This window comes from Mytilus californianus, unplaced genomic scaffold (genome assembly GCF_021869535.1).
Source record: "Mytilus californianus isolate M0D057914Y unplaced genomic scaffold, xbMytCali1.0.p SCAF_4, whole genome shotgun sequence".
Classification (NCBI taxonomy): Eukaryota; Metazoa; Mollusca; class Bivalvia; order Mytilida; family Mytilidae; genus Mytilus; species Mytilus californianus.
In genome coordinates this window covers 38165196-38187361 of record NW_026262690.1, presented here as the reverse complement: position 1 = coordinate 38187361, position 22166 = coordinate 38165196, and positions in this window count along the sequence as shown.

Sequence of the window (22166 nt, the reverse complement as noted above, 5' to 3'; positions counted from 1 at the left end):
TTTTTTTAAAAGTTCATCGTATTACTACAACATATAAAATTCATGACTCAATATTTGGAGAATGAAAATACAAAGTTTGTTATTTTAATCAAAACAAACTTATAATAGAAGACAAAAAAAGACAAAAAAAAGACCGACAAAAAATGACATGGCAAACAAAAGAGACGAAAAGAAAAACAATGGACCACAAAAAACATCACAGACCACTACATAACTGAGCAACACGAACCTAAACTAAAACTGGCGAAACATGTGCTCTGGAAGGATAAACAGTTCAAAAAGGACGTTGTACGTACGGATTTGGGATTTTCACAAGTCAATTAGTAACACCAGTGGTGAAACTTCAGTTTAAATCCGTTGGAGAGTCATAACCCGTTATAATTAAGCATAAATTTGCAGATTGGCAAATCTTCCTCGCTATATCTATACATAAGACATAACCAAAATAAAACATCGGAACATGTTAAGTCTCCTAATCTATATATTTTCAATTTGAAATAAAACCGTTTTCTTATGACAAAGACATTGAATACCACAAAAGATAATACAGAAAACTAAAGCAAAACTAAAACGTCTCCCCTCAAATAAAATCTAGGCGTGAACTAAGGTTCTCTGGAAGGTTAGGAGTATCCTGTTCCACTAGTGGAACCCGCAATGTTGCTCATGTTATGCAAAATTCAGTTACCAACAGGGAGAAATATTTATGGGAAGAAGAGCCCTTTTCATCCATCAGAAGCAATTGCCAATAATGAAAGTTTTTCTTAAAAGTGACCAGTGGTATATTTGGACATTCGTGTTACTCAGTGTTTAGTTTTCTGAGTAGTGTTTATTAGACTGTTGCCTGTCTTTCCATCGTTTTGTTTTGTTATGGTAGTGTCTTGGTTTTTTTTCCTTCTTATTATTTGATTTCATAACATGAGCAACATTGCGGGTTCCACTAGTGGAACAGGATATTCATAACCTTCCAGAGAACCTTTTGGGCTTTTTGTGTAGTTTGGTTTCTGTCTATTTGACGTATTATTATCTACATATCTTTTTATGCATTTACTATATGAAATAAAAAAAGACACATACACAATTATAAATGTGGATCTGATTTTTTTTACATTTTTAGATGATACTATTTACATGAATGTGAAGTTAGCAGCCGGTTCATTATTCGTTATTCGATATTCAATATCCAACCAGCTGCTAGCAGTCGGTTCGATATTCAAATTAAGTTAAAAATCATAAAAATTCAAATATTCGATAACATTAAAAGCAAAATAGTCATAGTTAAAAGGAGTGAAAAGATATGTAGGAAATCGTTTTATGATCCCTTCAAGCTGTCGTAAATTCTCGTTGACCAGATATAAACCCTTATGTAAATCGCACATTTGTCTTTATGAAATTTATGAAATACAGATTTTTATCAATAAAACGACAACAAAGATGTACTTTTACATATGATATTTCTAGAAACAAAAACAAAAAACGATCACTCTAGTAACATTTAAAAATATAAATAGAAATAATTATGGAAAGCCAAAAAAAAAAGAAGAAGAAATATATAGTGAAAACCTACCGGAGACCGCTTTAATGACGCTGAGACCCCCTGATCTCTCAATCTTCATAATATTATGCAGATAGTTAGTTAATATAAAGATACAAACGAGGCCAAAAGGAATTTGGGAAACATTCTTGTCTTCTATGTTTACGGAGGGCTCAAAGTGCCAGTTTGATATTCAAAATATATAGTGAAAACCTACCGGAGACCGCTTAAATGACGGTGAGACCCCCCTGGTCTTTCAATGTCAATAAAATTCGATGATATTTTATACTATGTATATATACAGATGGTATCAAAAGGCTTTCCTAGAATAATGTCATCTTCGATATCTACGGAGGGCTTAAATTGTCAGTTTTCAGCTAAAAAATCTTCGAAAATTCAGGTCAAAGGGCACAGGGCGACGTCTAGACACCCTGATCTCTCAATCTTCCTAATATTATGCAGATAGTTTAACTTAGTTAAAAGTTAATATAAAGATAAAAACGAGGCCAAAAGGAATTTGGGAAAAAACTCTTGTCTTTTACCTGAATTTTCGACGATTTTTAGCTGAAAAGTGACAATTTAAGCCCTCCGTAGAATCGGAGATGACATTATTCTGGGAAATCCTTTTGATACTATCTGTTTATATACATAGTCTAAAAGATCATTCAATTTTACGGACATTGAAAGATCAGGATGGTCTCACGGTCATTTAAGCGTCTCGGGTGGTAGGTTTTCACTATATATTTTGAATATCAAACTGGCACTTTGAGCCCTCCGTACACATAGAAGACAAGAAGTTTATGAAAATTGAGAGATTAGGGGGGTCTAGCCATCGCCCTGTGCCATTTTACCTGATGTTTCGACGATTTTTAGCTGAAAAGTGACAATTTAAGCCCTCCGTAGATATCGAAGATGACATTATTCTGGGAAATCCTTTTGATACTATCTGTATATATACATAGTCTAAACGATCATTCAGTTTTATGGACATTGAAAGACCAGGAGGGTCTCACGGTCATTTAAGCGGTCTCCGGTAGGTTTTCACTATATATTTTGAATATCAAACTGGCACTTTGATCCCTCCGTAAACATAGAATACAAGAAATATATCTACGTTATTTGGTACTTGGTGGAAAGTTGTCTCATTGAAAATCATACCAATCTTCTAATCTTATATTTATTAATAGTCTGTATGCTTAACTTCTAGAGGCAAAGATTTCATGCATCTTAATAATCAACAAATCAACTATGTTGGTTAAGCAAAGTTTGTACTGACACTGGAAAAATAACGTATGTTTGGAAGTAGCTGACATTTTGCATTGTTATATATTATCCGCGGGTCCCTTAATTACTGGTTGTCAAGTGAGCCTATATTTCTGTATTTTTTCCTATATTTTTAGGACATGAACATTTTCTATATTTCTAATTTTGTCATATATTAAATTGATCAATTGAGAAGTTAACCGTAATTAAATAGCTCGAAAAAAAGAGTTCCGAAAGCCAATTATATGAAACCAATAAACAAACAATCAGTAATACATCGTTATAAAGAATTAAACTAATTAGAAATGGAAATGAAATTACAATAAAGTAAATGTTTTTACTGTTTGTCTTTGCTACTTTTTCTACAACTGCCATGATATCCTAGTAAGTGTCAATAGCGTATTTTGTCCAATAGGAAAATTGGGAATTCTTTCCCAAATCATGCGGTAAACGACCACTCTTCTTTCCTTTGGATCTCTTTTCGTCACGTTTGTATTTTCCAGTGAGCATAACACTTTAAGAAAAAATTGACAGATTATAATGTAAGCCATGTTTGAGGGGGAAACGTGTAGGAAAAACACTCTTGTCATTGACGTCCATTAATTCGTGTACGCTCCGATGAACTAAATGCTGTGGCACTGACACATTGTTGTTATTTTGATTGATAGTGTTGTTAGGTTGCTATCTCATCCTGTTTATCTTTATAAATCTTTAATTTATACATAATTAGTATCCTATTTTAATTTAGTCATTAAGTAATTATCCTTGGTGGTACATCAAAATACACGAAACTTTGACTGAGATACCTTTTCATACGTAAGACCGAATTATAAGAACATTTATCGACGATGGCTACCATCGGAGCGTACAGGAATCAATTAAAATAAATGCGTCAAATTTAAAATAATAACAAGTAAAAACAAATTTGTTGTCTAGAAAGAAAACAGTTAAACTATTATTTCTCTGTTCAATGTTCAAATTACTAGTTGAACATCGCCACATGCGCATGCGACTGTTCCAAATCAGCAACCTCGTCAGTGGTTCTCTTAATGTTTTTGATTTCCTGAAGGGAATTTTGAAAGTGTTATGATAGTTTTTTTTAAATATCATTTAGATCATTGGCAGTCTGAATTTATTTTCATATTGCAATATGTGATCTTTTGCCTGAATTGATCATTACAAGTTAAAGTGATGTCTAGAAACTTGATGCCATTTTGCGCTGGAAATAATGTTTTAGACATTTTTCGAGACGGGTCTAAATCACTCACCTGCTGATACGGCACCTGCTGATTTTGCACCATTAACCTGCCAATTTTGCCCCTATGTAGAACAATTAAAGTTGCTTCCCTTTGTACATTAACCGATTTTAAATTGAAAATTAATGTCATGTTACTTTATTAATTAAGTTAAGATAAATAACAGCTAGAAATTAATTATGTAAAATCGCAGGAAATTATAATTTAAATGGTTTGTACAATTTTGAATACACTGTTGAACATTTTGCCCTTTTTTATAGTTAACAATAAGAATATATCAACGATTTGTAAAGTCGTACTATACAAATCCTTGAATACATATATTAATTTGGAAAACAATAATTTATTAATCTTGCAAAGTTAAAAAAAAAAATAGTGAAATGAAATTATTTAAACTTATACATGTAGCAGGAAAATAACTTATATGACTGTTAGGTTATTTTTTTTTTCTTAAAATATTATTGTTTGGACACCTCTAATAGAAGTTAAGCATACAATTGATATAATTTCACAATGATTTTATGATTAATGCAAAACGATATATTTCAGTAATTTACCAGGGGTAAAAAGGGGGAGGTAGTCATTCTGAAATTTGACTACGTTTATGATGATCATGATTATCATGATAAATGTAGGGTATCCTTATACTATCAATGTAATCATGGTGTAAATGTATTTTATAATTTGTATAAATACATACAATTTTATTACTTATTTTAATCACATATATTTTGATAGAGATACCTACGGAAGCGTATATCGGTCAAGCGTTATTAGTAATTTCGATGTAAATTTGTGTTATTTTACGATAAATAATGCCTTAAAAGGTGAAAATATAGGAATATTATATAACAAATATGTCGTTATTAATTATAGTGTTGCTTTAGTTTTCTTTTGGTGTTACTTTATAATATTAAACAAATTTAATTAAACTGTTGATATTATTATAATTGTAAACTTGTGTTATTTTATGAGAATTAATGCTTAATAAGATGATAATATTGCACTATTATAAAACGATTATGCCATTATTATTTATAATGTTGCTTTAGTTTTCATTGGATATTACTTATAATATTAAAAACAATTTAATCGGGGGCGTAGCTACCTTGTTAATGAAGTGGAATCACAAACTGAAGAGCGAGGGATATAAGGCCCCCAGTTGGTCCAGGGCCGTTGAAAGTCCTGGTAGGGGGCCGGGGACGAAGTCACCCGGAAGCTCCGCATATATAGCGTTTCAAAACAATCACAACCGTATTAAAATTTGTAGTTTTGTTGTGGTTTTTTGGTCAGTTATTTGTTTAACTTCGACATATACGAGTCGAATGAAGACTAAAATTGTTATGTGCGTTTTTTGTTCGTGAGAGCTTTTAAAATCACGGAGATTTGTTCCATATATTAGTATTTGTATTGAGGAAAGTAGATATAAAATTATAGGAGATGTGGTATGATTGACAATGAGACAACTCTCCAGAAGAGACCAAATGACACAGAAATTATTAACTATATGTCATCGTAGGGCCTTCAACAATAAGTACAACCCATACATAACAAAGTGGCATCAGTTGTTTTCCATTCGTTAGATGTGTTTGAGCATTTAATTTTACCATTTTATAAAGGACTTTCCGTTCTGAATTTCCCATTGAGTTCGGAATTTTTGTTATTTTACTTTTTCAGTTGGAAGATAAGAAGTAGGAAGGGAACTGACAGGTAAAAATTCATGAAGCTTGCTACTTAATATTAGATTTCTGCCGGAAATAGTTTCTGAGAAAATGCCATCAAAACTTCCATATGTACGAAAATAAAAAGAGTTGGGGAAACAGGAAGTAGGAAACTGAGTAGTATTTTGCTGTGATGAATAGTTACTGAGAAAAATGTTGTTACGGACGGACGCACGGACAGATACACATGCAGTTACCCGTATACCCCGTACTCTGTTGGACAAGGAATGGGAGGATAAAAAAAGTCATTCACAATAAGTGCATTATGTTGGAACCAAACCAGCCGTTTTTACAGGTGGTGGCCACAGATTGCACGATTCTATGGTGCCTTTAGGAAGGGGTCATATCGGCAGGTGATGTTATAAGTAATGAAAGGGTCACTAGAGACACTTTCTATTGTGTCTATAGGAAGGGGTCGTATCAGCAGGTGATGTTTTAAGTAAAGAAAGGGTCAATAGAGATAATTTCTATAGTGCCTATAGGAAGTGGTCATATCAACAGGTGATGTTAAAAGTAAAGAAAGGGTCAATAGAGACCCTTTCTATTGTGCCTATAGGAAGGGATCATATCAGCAGGTGATGTTATAAGTAAAGAAAGGGCCAATAGAGACACTTTCTATTGTGCCTATAGGAAAGGGTCATATCGGCAGGTTATATTTTAATTAAAGAAATAGTCAATAGAGACAATTTCTATGATGCCTATAGGAAGGGGTCATATCAGCAGGGGATGTTATAAGTAAAGAAAGGATCAATAGAGACACTTTCTATTGTGCCTATAGGAAGGGGTCATATCAGCAGGTGATGTTATAAGTAAAGAAAGGGTCTATAGAGACACTTTCCATGGTGCCTATAACAAGGGGTCATATCAGTAGGTGATGTTTAAAGCAAAGAAAGGGTCAATAGAGACACTTTCTATTGTGCCCATAGAAAGGGGTCATATCAGCAGGTGATGTTATAAGTAAAGAAAGGACCAAGAGAGACACTTTCTATTGTGCCTATAGGAAGGGGTCATATCAGCAGGTGATGTTATAAGTAAAGAAAGGGTCAATAGAGACACTTTCTATGGTGCCTAGAGAAAGGGGTCATATCAGCAAGTGATTTTATAAGTAACGAAAGGGTCTATAGAGACACTTTCTATGGTGCCTTTAGGAGGTGTCATATCAGCAGGTTATGTTTTAAGTAAAGAAATGGTCAATAGAGACACTTTCTATTGTGCCAATAAGAAGGGGTCATATCAACAGGTGATGTTTTAAGTAAAGAAATGGTCAATAGAGACACTTTCTACTGTCCCTATAAGAAGGGGTCATATCAGCAGGTGATGTTTTAAGTAAAGAATTAGTCAATAGAGACATTTTCTATGATGCCTATAGGAAGTGGTCATATCAGCAGGTGATGTTATAAGTAAAGAAAGGGTCAATAGAGACACTTTCTTATGTGCCTATAGGAAGGGGTCATATCAGCAGGTGGTGTTATAAGTAAAGACAGGGTCAATAGAGACACTTTCTGTTGTGCCTATAGGAAGGGGTCATATCAGCAGGTGATGTTATAAGTAAAGAGAGGGTCAATTCAGACACTTTCTATTGTGCCTATAGGAAAGGGTCATATCAGCAGGTGATGTTATAAGTAAAGAAAGTGTCTATAGAGACACTTTCTATGGTGCCTTTAGGAAGGGGTCATATCAGCAGGTGATGTTTTAAGTAAAGAAATGGTCAAAAGAGACACTTTCTACTGTGCCTATAAGGAGGGGTCATATCAGCAGGTGATGTTATAAGAAAAGAAAGGGTCTATAGAGACACTTTCTATGGTGCCTTTAGGAAGGGGTCATATCGGCAGGTGATGTTATAAGTAATGAAAGGGTCACTAGAGACACTTTCTATTGTGTCTATAGGAAGGGGTCGTATCAGCAGGTGATGTTTTAAGTAAAGAAAGGGTCAATAGAGATAATTTCTATAGTGCCTATAGGAAGTGGTCATATCAACAGGTGATGTTAAAAGTAAAGAAAGGGTCAATAGAGATAATTTCTATAGTGCCTATAGGAAGTGGCCATATCAGCAGGTGATGTTATAAGTAAAGAAAGGGTCAATAGAGACACTTTATTTTGTGCCTATAGGAAGGGGTCATATCAGCAGGTGATGTTATAAGTAAAGAAAGGATCAATAGAGACACTTTCTATTGTGCCTATAGATAGGGGTCATATCAGCAGGTGATGTTATAAGTAACGAAAGGGTCTATTAAGACACTTTCTATGGTGCTGTAGGAAATGGTCAAATCAGCAGGTGATGTTATAAGTAAAGACAGGGTCAATAGAAAAACTATCTATTGTGCCTATAGGAAGGGGTCATATCAGCAGGTGATGTTATAAGTAAAGAAATGGTCAATAGAGAAACTTTCTATGATGCCTATAGGAAGGGGTCATATCGGCAGGTAATGTTATTAGTAAGTAAGGGTCAATAGAGACAATTTCTGTAGTGCCTATAGGAAGGGGTCATATCAGCAGTCGATGTTTTAAGTAATGAAAGGGTCAATAGAGACACTTTCTATTGTGTCTATAGGAAGGGGTCGTATCAGCAGGTGATGTTTTAAGTAAAGAAAGGGTCAATAGAGATAATTTCTATAGTGCCTATAGGAAGTGGTCATATCAGCAGGTGATGTTAAAAATAAATAAAGGGTCAATAGAGACACTTTCTATTGTGCCTATAGGAAGGGATCATATCAGCAGGTGATGTTATAAGTAAAGAAAGGGTCAATAGAGACACTTTCTATTGTGCCTATAGGAAGGGGTCATATGAGTAGGTGATGTTATAAGTAAAGAAAGGGTCAATAGAGACACTTTCTATTGTGCCTATTGGAAGGGGTCATATGAGCAGGTGATGTTAAAAGTAAAGAAAGGGCCAATAGAGACACTTTCTATTGTGCTTATAGGAAGGGGTCATATCGGCAGGTTATGTTTTAATGAAAGAAATAGTCAATAGAGACAATTTCTATGATGCCTCTAGGAAGGGGTCATATGAGCAGGGGATGTTATAAGTAAAGAAAGGATCAATAGAGACACTTTCTATTGTGCCTATAGGAAGGAGTCATATCAGCAGGTGATGTTATAAGTAAAGAAAGGGTCTATAGAGACACTTTCCATGGTGCCTATAACAAGGGGTCATATCAGTAGGTGATGTTTAAAGCAAAGAAAGGGTCAAAAGAAACCCTTTCTATTGTGCCAATAGAAAGGGGTCATATCGGCAGGTGATGTTATAACTAAAGAAAGGACCAAGAGAGACACTTTCTATTGTGCCTATAGGAAGGGGTCATATCAGCAGGTGATGTTATAAGTAAAGAAAGGGTCAATAGAGACACTTTCTATGGTGCCTTGAGAAAGGGGTCATATCAGCAGGTGATTTTATAAGTAACGAAAGGGTCTATAGAGACACTTTCTATGGTGCCTTAACGAAGGAGTCATATCAGCAGGTGATATATTAAGTAAAGAAATGGTCAATAGAGACACTTTCTTTTGTGCCAATAAGAAGGGGTCATATCAGCAGGTGATGTTTTAAGTAAAGACAGGGTCAATAGAGACACTTTCTATGATGCCTATAGGAAGTGGTCATATCAGCAGGTGATGTTATAAGTAAAGAGAGGGTCAATTGAGACACTTTCTATTGTGCCTATAGGGAAGGGTCATATCAGCAGGTGATGTTATAAGTAAAGAAAGGGTCTATAGAGACACTTTCTATGGTGCCTTTAGGAAGGGGTCATATCAGCAGGTGATGTTTTAAGTAAAGAAATGGTCAATAGAGACACTTTCTACTGTGCCTATAAGAAGGGGTCATATCAGCAGGTGATGTTATAAGAAAAGAAAGGGTCTATAGAGACACTTTCTATGGTGCCTTTAGGAAGGGGTCATATCGGCAGGTGATGTTATGAGTAATGAAGGGGTCAATAGAGACACTTTCTATTGTGTCTATAGGAAGGGGTCATTTCAGCAGGTGATGTTATAAGTAAAGAAAGGGTCTATAGAGACACTGTCCATGGTGCCTATAACAAGGGATCATATCAGCAGGTGATGTTTTAAGTAAAGAAAGGGTCAATAGAGAAACTTTCTATGATGCCTATAGGAAGGGGTCATATCGGCAGGTGATGTTTTTAGTAAGTAAGGGTTAATAGAGAAACTTTCTATTCTGTCTATAGGAAGGGGTCGTATCAGCAGGTGATGTTTTAAGTACAGAAAGGGTCAAAAGAGACAATTTCTGTAGTGCCTATAGGAAGGGGTCATATCAGCAGGTGATGTTTTAAGTAAAGAAATGGTCAATAGAGACACTTTCTATGATGCCTATAGGAAGGGGTCATATCAGCAAGTGATGTTATAAGTAAAGAAAGGGGCAATAGAGACACTTTCTATTGTGCCTATAGGAAAGGATCATATCAGCAGGTGATGTTATGAGTAAAGAAAGGGTCTATAGAGACACTTTCTATGGTGCCTTTAGGAAGGGGTCATATCAGCAGGTGATGTTATGAGTAATGAAGGGGTCAATAGAGACACTTTCTATTGTGTCTATAGGAAGGGGTCATATCAGCAGGTGATGCTATAAGTAAAGAAAGGGTCTATAGAGACACTGTCCATGGTGCCTATAACAAGGGATCATATCAGCAGGTGATGTTTTAAGTAAAGAAAGGGTAAATAGAGAAACTTTCTATTGCGCCTATAGGAAGGGGTCATATCGGCAGGTGATGTTACTAGTAAGTAAGGGTCAATAGAGATACTTTCTATTGTGTCTATAGGAAGGGGTCGTATCAGCAGGTGATGTTTTAAGTAAAGAAATGGTCTAAAGAGACACTTTCTATTGTGCCTATAGGAAGGGTTCATATCAGCAGGTGATGTTTTAAGTAAAGAAAGGGTCAGAAGAGACAATTTCTGTAGAGCCTATAGGAAGGGGTCATATCATCAGGTGATGTTTTAAGTAAAGAAAGGGTAAATAGAGAAACTTTCTATTGCGCCTATAGGAAGGGGTCATATCGGCAGGTGATGTTACTAGTAAGTAAGGGTCAATAGAGATACTTTCTATTGTGTCTATAGGAAGGGGTCGTATCAGCAGGTGATGTTTTAAGTAAAGAAATGGTCTAAAGAGACACTTTCTATTTTGCCTATAGGAAGGTTCATATCAGCAGGTGATGTTTTAAGTAAAGAAAGGGTCTATAGAGACACTTTCTATTGTGTCTATTTGAAGGGTTCATATCAGCAGGTGATGTTATAAGTAAAGACAGGGTCAATAGAAAAACTTTCTATTGGGCCTATAGGAAGGGGTCATATCAGCAGGTGATGTTATAAGTAAAGAAAGGGTCTATAGAGACACTTTCCATGGTGCCTATAGGAAGGGGTCATATCGGCAGGTGATGCTATAAGTAAAGAAAGTGTCAATAGAGACACTTTCTATTGTGTCTATAGGAAGGGGTCATATCAGCAGGTGATGTTTTAAGTAAAGAAAGGGTCAATAGAGATAATTTCTATAGTGCCTATAGGAAGTGGTCATACCAGCAGGTGATGTTAAAAGTAAAGAAAGGGTCAATAGAGACACTTTCTATTGTGCCTATAGGAAGGAATCATATCAGCAGGTGATGTTATAAGTAAAGAAAGGGTCAATAGAGACACTTTCTATTGTGCCTATAGGAAGGGGTCATATCAGCAGGTGATGTTATAAGTAAAGAAAGGGTTAATAGAGACACTTTCTTTTGTGCATATAGGAAGGGGTCATATCAGCAGGTGATGTTATAAGTAAAGAAAGTGTCAATAGAGACACTTTCTATTGTGCCTATAGGAAGGGGTCATATCGGCAGGTTATGTTTTAAGTAAAGAAATAGTCAATAGAGACAATTTCTATGATGCCTATAAGAAGGGGTCATATCAGCAGGGGATGTTATAAGTGAAGAAAGGATCAATAGATACACTTTCTATTGTGCCTATAGGAAGGGGTCATATCAGCAGGTGATGTTATAAGTAAAGAAAGGGTCTATAGAGACACTTTCCATGGTGCCTATAACAAGGGGTCATATCAGTAGGTGATGTTATAAGTAAAAAAAGGATCAGTAGAGACACTTTCTATGGTGCCTTTAAGAAGGGGTCATATCAGCAAGGTGATGATTAAGTAAAGAAATGGTCAATAGAGAAACTTTCTATGATGCCTATAGGAAGGGGTCATATCAGCAGGTGATGTTATAAGTAAAGAAAGGATCAGTAGAGACACTTTCTATGGTGCCTTTAAGAAGGGGTCATATCAGCAAGGTGATGATTAAGTAAAGAAATGGTCAATAGAGAAACTTTCTATGATGCCTATAGGAAGGGGTCATATCAGCAGGTGATTTTATAAGTAACGAAAGGGTCTATAGAGACACTTTCTACGGTGCCTTTTGGAAGGAGTCATACCAGCAGGTGATGTTTTCAGTAAAGAAATGGTCAATAGAGACACTTTCTATTGTGCCAATAAGAAGGGGTCATATTAGAAGGTGATGTTTTAAGTAAAGAAATTGTCAATAGAGACACTTTCTACTGTCCCTATAAGAAGGGGTCATATCAGCAGGTGATGTTTTAAGTAAAGACAGGGTCAATAGAGACACTTTCTATTGTGCCTATAGGAAGGGGTCATATCAGCAGGTGATGTTATAAGTAAAGAAAGGGTCAATAGAGACACTTTCTATTGTGCCTATAGGAAAGGGTCATATCAGCAGGTGATGTTATAAGTGAAGAAAGGGTCTATAGAGACACTTTCTATAGTGCCTTTAGGAAGGGGTCATATCAGCAGGTAATGTTTTAAGTAAAGAAATGGTCAATAGAGACACTTTCTACTGTGCCTATTAGAAGGGGTCATTTCAGCAGGTGATGTTTTAAGTAAAGAAAGGTACTATAGAGACACTTTCCATGGTGCCTTGAACAAGGGATCATATCAGCAGGTGATGTTATAAGTAAAGAATTGGTATATAACGACACTTTGTACTGTCCCTATAAAAAAAAGGGTCATATCAACAGGTGATGTTATAAGTAAAGAAAAGGTCAATAGAGACACTTTCTATTGTGCCTATAGGAAGGGGTAATATCAGCAGGTGATGCTATAAGTAAATAAAGTATCAATAGAGACACTTTCTATTGTGCCTATAGGAAGGGGTCATATCAGCAGGTGATGCTATAAGTAAAGAAAGTGTCAATAGAGACATTTTCTATGGTACCTACAGAAAGGGGTCATATCAGCAGGTGATGCTATAAGTAAATAAAGTGTCAATAGAGACACTTTCTATTGTGCCTATAGGAAGGGGTCATATCAGTAGGTGATGTTTTAAGTCAAGAAATGGTCAATAGAGACACTTTCTATGATGCCTATAGGAAGGGGTCATATCAGCAAGTGATGTTATAAGTAAAGATAGGGGCAATAGATACTTTTTCTATTGTGCCTATAGGAAAGGGTCATATCAGCAGATGATCTTATAAGTAAAGAAAGGGTCTTTAGAGGCACTTTCCATGGTGCCTAGAGGAAGGGGTCATATCAGCAGGTGATGTTTTCAGTAAAGAAAGGGTAAATAGAGAAACTTTCTATTGCGCCTATAGGAAGGGGTCATATCGGTAGGTGATGTTACTAGTAAGTAAGGGTCAATAGAGATAATTTCTATTTTGTCTATGGGAAGGGGTCGTGTCAGCGGTTGATGTTTTAAGTAAAGAAAGGGTCAAAAGAGACACTTTCTACTGTGCCTATAAGAATGGGTCATATCAACAGGTGATGTTATAAGTAAAGAAATGGTCTAAAGAGACACTTTCTATGGTGCCTATAGGAAGGGGTCATATCAGCAGGTGATGTTTTAAGTAAAGAAAGGGTCTATAGAGACATTTTCTATTGTGTCTGTTTGAAGGGGTCATATCAGCAGGTGATGTTTTAAGTAAAGAAAGGGTCTATAGAGACACTTTCTATTGTGTCTATTTGAAGGGGTCATATCGGCAGGTGATGCTATAAGTAAAGAAAGTGTCAATAGAGACACTTTCTATTGTGTCTACAGGAAGGGGTCATATCAGCAGGTGATGTTTTAAGTAAAGAAATGATCAATAGAGACACTTTCTATGATGACTATAGGAAGGAGTCATATCAGCAGGTGATGTTATAAGTAAAGAAAAGGTCAATAGAGACACTTTCTGTTGTGCCTATAAGAAGGGGTTATTTCAGCAGGTGATGTTTTAAGTAAAGAAATTGTCAATAGAGACACTTTTTACTGTCCCTATAAGAAGGGGTCATATCAGCAGGTGATGTTTTAAGTTAAGAAAGGGTTTATAGAGACACTTTCCATGATATGACCCCTTGTTATAGGCACCATGGAAAGTGTCTCTATAGTACCTTTCTCTACTTATAACAACATCTTCTGACCCCTTTCTATAGGCACAATAGAAAGCGTCTCCATTGACCCTTTCTTACTAAAAACATCATCTGCCGATATGACCCCTTCCTATAGGCATCATAGATAGTGTCTCTATTGACCCTTTCTTTACTTAAAACATCACCTGCTGATATGACCCCTTCTTATAGGCACCATGGAAAGTGTCTCTATAAACCCTTTCTTTACTCATAACATCACCTGCCGATATGACCCCTTCCTATAAACACAATAGAAAGTGTCTCTATTGACCCTTTCATTACTCATAACATCACCTGCCGATATGACCCCTTCCTAAAGGCATCATAGAAAGTGTCTCTATTGACCATTTCTTTACTTTAAACATCTCTTGCTGATATAACCCTTTCTTATAAGCATCACAGAAAGTGTCTCTATTGCCTCTTTCTTTACTTATAACATCTCTTGCTAATATGACCCTTTCTTTAAGACACAATAGAAAGTGCCTCTATTGCCCCTTTCTTTACTGAAAACATCACCTGCTGATGTTACCTCTTCTTATAGGGACAGTAGAAAGTGTCTCTATTGACCATTTCTTTTCTTAAAACATCACCTGCTGATATGACCCCTTTCTATAGGCACCATAGAAAGTGTCTCTATTGACACTTTCTTTACTTATAACATCACCTGCTGATATGACCCCTTCCTATAGGCACCATAGAAAGTGTCTTAATTGACCCTTTCATTACTCATAACATCACCTGCCGATATGACCCCTTCCTAAAGGCACCATAAAAAGTGTCTCTATAGACCCTTTCTTTACTTATAACATCACCTGCTGATATGACCCCTTCTTATAGGTACAGTAGAAAGTGTCTCTATTCACCCTTTCTTTTCTTATAACATCACCTGCTGATATGACCCCTTCTTATAGGGGCAGTAGAAAGTGTCTCTATTGACCATTTCTTTACTTAAAACATCACCTGCTGATATGACCCCTTCCTATAGGCACCATAGAAAGTGTCTCTATTGCCCCTTTCTTTACTTATAACATCTCTTGCTAATATGACCCCTTCTTTAAGGCACCATAGAAAGTGTCTCTATTGCCACTTTCTTTACTTATAACATCACCTGCTGATATGAACTCTTCTTATAGGGACAGTAGAAAGTGTCTCTACTGACCATTTCTTTACATAAAACATCACCTGCTGATATAACCCCTTCCTACAGGCACCATAGAAAAAGTCTCTATAGACCATTTCTTTACTTAAAACATCACCTGCTGATATGACCCCTTTCTATAGGCACCATAGATAGTGTCTCTATTGACCCTTACTTACTAATAACATTATCTGCCGATATGACCCCTTCCTATAGGCATCATAGAAAGTGTCTCTATTGACCCTTTCTTTACTTAAAACATCACCTGCTGATATGACCCCTTCCTATAGACACAATAGAAAGTGTCTCTATTGACACTTTCTTTACTTATAGCATCACCTGCCGATATGACCCCTTCCTATAGGCACCATGGAAAGTGTCTCTATAGACCCTTTCTTTACTTATAACATCACCTGCTAATATGACCCCTTGTAATAGGCACCATGGAAAGTGTCTCTATAGACCCTTTCTTTACTTATAGCATCACCTGCTGATATGACCCCTTGTTATAGGCACCATGGAAAGTGTCTCTATAAACCCTTTCTTAACTTAAAACATCACCTGCTGATATGACCCCTTTCTAAAGGCACAATAGAAAGCGTCTCCATTGACCCTTACTTACTGAAAACATCATCTGCCGATATGACCCCTTCCTAAAGGCCCCATAGAATGTGTCTCTATAGACCCTTTCTTTACTTATAACATCACCTACTGATATGACCCCTTCTGATAAGTACAGTAAAAAGTGTCTCTATTCACCCTTTCTTTTCTTATAACATCACCTGCTGATATGACCCCTTCTTATAGGGACAGTAGAAAGTGTCTCTATTGACCATTTCTTTTCTTAAAACATCACCTGCAGATATGACCCATTCCTATAGGCACCATAGAAAGTGTCTCTATTGAACCTTTCTTTACTTATAACATCACCTGCTGATATGACCCCATAATATAGGCATCATAGAAAGTGTCTCTATTGAGAACCTTTCTTTACTTATAACATCATCTGCTGATATGACCCTTCCTAAAGGCACAATAGAAAGCGTTTTTATTTATCCTTTCTTTACTTATAACATCACCTGCTGATATGACCCCTTGTAATAGGCACCATGGAAAGTGTCTCTATTGACACCTTGTTTACTTATAACATCACCTGCTGATATGACCCCTTCCTAAAGGCACCATAGAAAGTGTCTCTATAGACCCTTTCTTTACTTATAACATCACCTGCTGATATGACCCCTTCCTATAGGCACTTTAGAAATTGGCTCTATTGACCCTTTCTTTACTTAAAACATCACCTGGTGATATGACCCCGTCTTATAGACACAATAGAAAGTGTCTCTATTGACCTTTTCTTTACTTATAACATCACCTGCTGATATGACCTTTTTCTATAGGCACAATAGAAAGTGTCTCTATTGACCCTTTCTTTACTTATAACATCACCTGCTGATATGAACCCTTCCTATAGGCACCATAGAAAGTGTCTCTATTAACTCTTTCTTTCCTTATAACATCACCTGCTGATATGACCCCTTCCTATAGGCACAATAGAAAGCGTCTCTATTGGTCCTTTCTTTACTTATAACATCACCTGCTGATATGACCCCTTCCTAAAGGCACAATAGAAAGTGTCTCTATTGACCATTTCCTTACTTAAAACATCACCTGCTGATATGACCCTTCCTAAAGGCACAATAGAAAGCGTCACTATTGGTCCTTTCTTTACTTATAACATCACCTGCTGATATGACCCCTTGTTATAGGCACCATGGAAAGTGTCTCTATAGACCCTTTCTTTACTTATAACATCACCTGCTAATATGACCCCTTGTAATAGGCACCATGGAAAGTGTCTCTATAGACCCTTTCTTTACTTATAACATCACCTGCTGATATGACTACTTCTTAAAGGCACAATAGAAAGTGTCTCTGTTGACCATTTCTTTACTTAAAACATCACCTGCTGATATGACCCCTTCCTAAAGGCACCATAGAAAGTGTCTCTATAGACCCTTTCTTCACTTATAACATCACCTGCTGATATGACCCCTTCCTATTGGGACAATAGAAAGAGTCTCTATTGAGACCCTTTCTTTACTTATAACATCACCTGCTGATATGACCTTCCTAAAGGCACAATAGAAAGCGTCACTATTGGTCCTTTCTTTACTTATAACATCACCTGCTGATATGACCCCTTGTTATAGGCACCATGGAAAGTGTCTCTATAGACCCTTTCCTTACTTATTACATCACCTGCTGATATGACTACTTCTTATAGGCACAATAGAAAGTGTCTCTGTTGACGATTTCTTTACTTAAAACATCACCTGCTGATATGACCCCTTCCTAAAGGCACCATAGAAAGTGTCTCTATAGACCCTTTCTTTACTTATAACATCACCTGCTGATATGACCCCTTGTTATAGGCACCATGGAAAGTGTCTCTATAGACCCTTTCTTTACTTATAACATCACCTGCTAATATGACCCCTTGTAATAGGCACCATGGAAAGTGTCTCTATAGACCCTTTCTTTACTTATAACATCACCTGCTAATATGACCCCTTGTAATAGGCACCATGGAAAGTGTCTCTATAGACCCTTTCCTTACTTATTACATCACCTGCTGATATGACTACTTTTTATAGGCACAATAGAAAGTGTCTCTGTTGACGATTTCTTTACTTAAAACATCACCTGCTGATATGACCCCTTCCTAAAGGCACAATAGAAAGTGTCTCTATTGATCCTTACTTACTAATTACATCATCTGCCGATATGACCCCTACCTATAGGCATCATAGAAAGTGTCCATATTGACCCTTTGTTTACTTAAAACATCACCTGCTGATATGACACCTTCCTAAAGGCACCATAGAAAGTGTCTCTATACACCCTTTCGTTACTTATAACATCACCTGCTGATATGACCCCTTCCTATAGGCACCATAGAAAGTGTCTCTATTGACCATTTCTTTACTTATAACATCACCTGCTGATATGACCCCTTCCTAAAGGCACAATAGAAAGTGTCTCTATTGATCCTTTCTTTACTTATAACATCAGCTGCTGATAGGACCCCTTCCTATAGACACAATTGAAAGTGTCTCTATTGATCCTTTCTTTACTTATTACATCACCTGCTGATACGACCCCTTCCTATAGACACAATAGAAAGTGTCTCTATTGACCCTTACTTACTAATAACATCATCTGCCGATATGACCCCTTCCTATAGGCATCATAGAAAGTGTCTCTATTGACCCCTTCTTTACTTAAAACATCACCTGCTGATATGACCCCTTGTTATAGGCACCATGGAAAGTGTCTGTATAGACCCTTTCTTTATTTATAACATCACCTGCACTTTAACTTCAAATGAGGTATATCCATATCTTTTACAATATCGCAATATAAAGGAATTCTTCCTAATCCATTTAAACAGCTATATGTGTTGCTTTTGGTGGGTACTAAGAATAAATTTACAAATGCTTTTTTTTCTGCAAAACTTTTGTCATACATTCGGTAAAAGGACATCAAACCATTCCTTAATTTATATTTGAACGCGAGTTAAACATTCTCCACACTTAATTATCATATAACGGTGTAGGTTTAACTGTATGGTCAAGCACGCATTTAGTTTAAATTTTTAACACATAAATAATGTAGACTTTTCATTTCTATGTCATTTGGTGTCTTGTGGAGAGTTGACTCATTGGAAATCATACCACATCTTCTTATTTTTATATCAATTGCACAATCAGGTAGCTTCTCTGATGTCAGCAAAATCTAGGGAATTTAAATCAGATCATAATTATACGCAATGGAACCAAGATATTTATGATGATAATGCATGTATACGCGGTGCTTATCATAGCGGTCAGAGATGAGCACCTGTTACAGTTGTCAGCCCATGAAGAGATTGCTTCAATGACATCTTTATTGCATTCGTGTCATTTGATATTAACAGTATTAGACATTAGATTGCATTTTATTTACATTTAATTGCTTTATTGAGATATTTATTTCATGGAATCTTCACAGATAATTAACCGTCAGTGAAGTTATCCTATCATGTTATAAGACAATATAACGATTATTCACCAATATTTTCCCCTCTGATAAAATAACTGTATATATTTAATCCGTGCAATCTTATAAGAAATAGAAAAAAAATCAAAAATAGTTGGGACACCAACTGATAATCTATTTATTTTTTGTTTTAAATTGATATCTCAGCCAGTCATGTCAAACGATATTTGAGTTGTTAATTAAAGAATGACAAAAATAAAAATAAAATATATAGATTATATCAAATTCTAGGCTATATAAACTTTATATGCAGCACTTTTACATTTTTTTAAAACAAAACAAAACATCATCGAATTTTCCAATAATTCACCGTCGTAAACCTAAAGGATTCAGTTTTTATATTTCTATGGAAACTTTCGATTTGTGTTAATGTTTTGGTGTGAAAAAAACGGTGAAATAATTTTGACACAATAATAGTATAAAAAAAGAATGCGAATATACGTTTGGGTATTTACATTAAACAAACGGTCAATAGAAAAAAGAACACTTTACTGAATGTAAAAACTGCAATTTTAGGATTATTTACATTTTTACATTTTTTTGATAGATGCCATTATCTTATTTTGCAGTCGTAAGATTTAAGACAGTTCTGTATTATACACTGATTTAAACATGAATTATAGTGTCAAGTTATATTGCTAATGCCTGTTTATCGAAGCAGTCTTATGATTATGATATGTCCTATGGCCATCATCACGGCTGTCATTCGGTATATCGAGAAAATGATCGCGAAAGAATACCTAATGGTGGTCAAGCATTGCGATCGGATCGCGAGGATCTGGTATCGGATTGTGAATGTAATTAATAGTAGTTCTACTTCAAAATCTGTGAAAAATCGATAGTATTTTCAAAACGCGGAACAAATCCGGACAAATAAATTGTCTGTCAAAATGATTTAACTTTCTCAATAATACTGTGTAATAAGATAAATAAAATATGCAGTACTTTATGAGAAAACACAAAAGGCGCAACACAAGTATATTGGATGTATTGAAACAAAACACGTTGTGTACCTATAATGGTCACATTCCAATATATAATGGTATATTTGAAACTGAATCTTTGGTGTGTCAGATAGTACAGTAAACATATAAGTTTTTACCCCTTGAAACCGTTCATTTTGTTTTTGAAAACATTGAATTTTGTTAATTTTTTTTATCAAAATTGATCGTGAAAGATCGGGCAACGCATAATTTTGATCGTGAAAAAAATGGCGTGACCAGACGGACGCACCTGACGTTTTTGCTTTTACCTATAGCACTATAAAGAACATTTGCGCCTTAGACTTTGATACACCTGAATAAAATTGACAAGACATTTGCGCTTTTTACCCATAATAGTTTACATGTAATATTTAGAAATTTACCAAAGTCATGAAAAGATGTTCACATTTTCTTTGATAGTTCTTCCGAACAAACGACAAAATCAGAAAAAAAAATATTCGGGTTATCCAGACATATTAAAAAAAATATAGTACACGTTTCTGGGAAAACGATAGAAAAAAAAAGAAAATTTTATGGATGGATCATTTAAATTTTGATCGAAATTCTTTAATAAGCTTTCTTACTAGTGGATTAGAATTAGAAACTATATTCCTCTTGTGGCTATTTTGTTAATGAATAGTCGAGGAACTGTACCATCATAGTTTTTTTAAGTTTGTTTCAATTTGTGAAGACCAAAATTTTATTTTTAAACGACTTGCTGTACCTGTTTACTTTTAAAAAGACTAATACTCGTGGTTGTTGTAAGGTATTGATGATTTTGGCTGTATATAAATATATGAATGTTTTGTGCTTTTTTTATATATTAAATGATTTTTTTATGTTGATAAAGCGCAAATGTCCTATTAAAAAAAAGCCAATGTATTTTTTTTTAAAAAGCGCAATATCCTAAAAATTTAAGCGCAAACGTCCTATCAAAAAGCGCAAACGTCCTATCAAAAAGCGCAAACGTCCTGCGCAGGACCAGCATTAAAAATTTGTTTACCAATTGATCTATTTGCAACTAGTTGAAGCGTGTAATTATTCTAATAAGAAAGAACATTAATGCTTTTATTTTTTTTTCTTTATTTTTTTCAACACTTTTACTTAAAAGTTATTAAAATAACCAAAAACGTGTCTAAATAAGAAGATATCCAAGATAAAAGGACCTTCAGCAGCGTAAGATTTTCGAAAAGTAAAAATATATATGTATCTGTAATGCTTAATGCATCCGCCCTGGAAATATATGCATATGTACACATTTTTTTTGTGTGTAAGGGTTGTTACCTTCAGTTATATGGAGTGTCGTTCGTGCGTACATAGTATGATATATGACATTATTATACTTCACGTAAAAATGGAATATTTTGATTGGCTTATACGAGGGTGTTAATTTACCTCATTATACTTCACGTTAAAATGCCATATTTTGATTGGCTAAGTCGAGGGTGTTAATTTACTCTATCACATGGCTGAGCGGATGACAATTTTTTTTAATGTCACCCTCTCGTTCAGACCAATTAAAAATCGATAATTTAAAGAACAATGAATTGAATTTACATCAAGTAATTAAATACAATGCTTAAGTTCTACGTTTTGGCTCAGATTTTATTATTTGACTGTCAAAATAAAAAAATAAAACATCTTGCCTCACTTTTGTTTTTTTTTTCTTATACCCGTAACGTTGTTACGTGACGTCATAGAAAATACTTTTAAAATAAAATTAATCTGTAAAAGACAATAATGATAGGACATTCAGTATAATAAATTAAATAACACATAGCTGAGAGGGTGATAGAGCA